Source organism: Drosophila miranda, chromosome 4, assembly GCF_003369915.1.
Source record: "Drosophila miranda strain MSH22 chromosome 4, D.miranda_PacBio2.1, whole genome shotgun sequence".
Classification (NCBI taxonomy): domain Eukaryota; kingdom Metazoa; phylum Arthropoda; class Insecta; order Diptera; family Drosophilidae; genus Drosophila; species Drosophila miranda.
In genome coordinates this window covers 14,368,269-14,370,541 of record NC_046677.1, presented here as the reverse complement: position 1 = coordinate 14,370,541, position 2,273 = coordinate 14,368,269, and the positions used below count along the sequence as shown (strand labels likewise).

The 2,273-nt window shown below is 50.5% G+C and overlaps 1 long non-coding RNA gene across 2 annotated transcripts; it reads right to left on the bottom strand.

The window, feature by feature from the left end:
- Positions 1-233: 233 nt before the first annotated feature.
- LOC117188567 lies at positions 234-1,626 on the bottom strand. 2 transcript variants are annotated; one of them, XR_004472662.1, is made up of 5 exons: positions 1,520-1,625; positions 1,166-1,433; positions 1,008-1,100; positions 825-936; positions 235-728 (listed from the first exon to the last, which is right to left on the bottom strand). It is a non-coding gene; the product is annotated as an uncharacterized LOC117188567 (long non-coding RNA). The 2 variants fall into 2 exon arrangements; XR_004472661.1 differs by having other exon boundaries at positions 234-728; positions 1,008-1,433; positions 1,520-1,626.
- Positions 1,627-2,273: the final 647 nt, after the last annotated feature.

Sequence of the window (2,273 nt, the reverse complement as noted above, 5' to 3'; positions counted from 1 at the left end):
TAAGGGCTTATTGTTATGTTGGATGCTACCCTGCTCCTATTCTGCACCAACACCAGAACCAGACCAGATCCGACCAGACCGCGACCGCAGCTCCGTCAAATCAAGAGATGTGACAAATGAACTGTCAAAATAATGCCAGCGACGAAAGGGAATGACGACACATATGTTGGTGGCTCCATCCCTGGGTGTGGCTCGATCTGGTTTCTGGGTAGGGGCGGGGCAGGGGCAGGGGCAGGGCCTTCAGCCAACTATCAAGTGCTGACAGCTGACTAAGCCGCAGGCAGAAGACAGTTTTATCTCTTCCTCCTTTCCTTCCATGCCCAAGCGTCTGTAATTTGTAAACAAAATTAAGTTGATGAAGTTTTTGGAGCAAAGCTCCTTCTGGTAGAGCAAATTATAAAACACTTAATAACGCGCTTCCTGCTGGAGCCGGTGGATAAGTGAAAATGGTCGGATCCATGCGATTGGAATCGCTTAATCGATAGCCCAAGTACAAGCTCGTTAAGAACACACAGAGAATCCACCCAGATCTGCCCCTCACTCTTTCTCTTTCTCTCTTGAGACAGAGAGAGGCAAGACTGGCAATCAAAACAAGAACCCAGATGGAAATGGAGATGGGGTTTGAGTTGGAGCTCGAGACTGGTCTCAAAGACGGAGTGAAAGACTAACGATGCTTGATGTTTATCGCACCCGATCCAGAGAAGGTCCAGAGACGGTCCAGAGACGGGCTGGCGAGGAGAGAAAGGGTTCATTATGGCCCAAACCTTGGGCAGCCCGGGCACGTAGTGTGGACCGAAGCAGCAAGAAGATGCCCATACCCTTACCCAGAACCAGACCCTAGAAAGGGTCGCGAGTCGGCCTCTCTGGTACCCGCTGCGAGCTGTTATTTATCGTGTTTGCTGTTGTTCTCTTGTTGTATTCCAAAGCGAGATTGCCCTGTTGTGATAATAATGCAAGACATTGGATGAGGCCGAGAGCAATCAATTAAAAAGGCAGTCAGCCAGCACCTTTTCTCCGTCCTTGCGTTCCTGCGTTCCTGCGTCCCTTCGTCCCAGCGTCCCCGCTCGCTATCTTTTTACGAGTGGATGGCAAAAAGTTCTCTGGAAAGGAGGTGGACTGTGGCCTGTAATGAAGCAATTCGAGGAGATTTCGGGTCAGCGATTACCTCTTTGTGTGCGTTTCGCTTATCGCATGTAGGGCGCATGTAGGGCAGCTCCTGATAAGAGCGCTTCGAAAGAAAAACCGTGATTTATGGTCAGGTGCAGGGCAGCTATCGATGCGCTTATCGATAATTTACAAGTACTCGGGGGGGGGCTGGAGCCCTTGCTGGAGCCGTTGCTGGAGCTGGAGCTGCCAACGCGGATTATTGTAAAAAGGTAGCGGCAGCCAGCCCGAACTCCTGTGCTGCCTGATTCTCCCCAAGACAAAGGGCCCTGTCGCATAATTATGCAAATTACTTTTTGAATGTTTATCATAAACGCGTAGCGTTTACATTAATCATCTGTTCGGAGCTGCTTACATGTGAGAATATCTCTAAAAATTGTCTTTACGGTGGTTGCTGGCGCCAAATGACAGTTTTCTCCCTTTGATTTATTATCTGGTGTGTGTTTGTTTGTGTGGAAAATACTGTGGAAATGATTTATAATCCTTATCTGAACAGGCTGATCGTGTCAGGAGACGGTCTACGGGTCATGAGATAGCCATGAGAGCCATGGGAGGAAAAAGAAACAAAATGGAGGGGAACACAGGTAGTAAGACCACTTCCATATTCCATGCACCCGATGGGCTAAACCCTTTCCTTTCCCAAAACCAAGATCCAAGGCAGGGCAGACTTATTCCCCTGTTTCTGCTTCCCACCGAAAGCTAGGAAAACTTTCACGGCACACGCCCCAAAGGCACAGGCTCCAACGTGGAGCATATTTCTCTCCGTCTCTGGTCTGCGATTATCAATTAAATGGGCGCTGCACAAAGAGCTGGGCGGGACTCAGAGTAGGAGTAAGAGTCGGAGCCAGAGCAAGAGCCGGAGGAGTCCGAGGAGAAGCGGAGAATGTGTGTCAAAGTTCAGGCATTGGAAACGTGCAGGCCGCAAAAATCTACTGGCCACAAGGGAGACAGCCAGCCCGAGCGGAGAAGACGGGGTCAGCGGGGTTAGGTCTGGTGACGGCACCCACGCTCCCATCCCCGGGCTCCCTGCCTCCCAGCCCTCCCCTGTTGACAAGTCTGTGAGTTATGGCCATGGCCAGCAAATAATTGCGAAATTACATTTCCCCTCT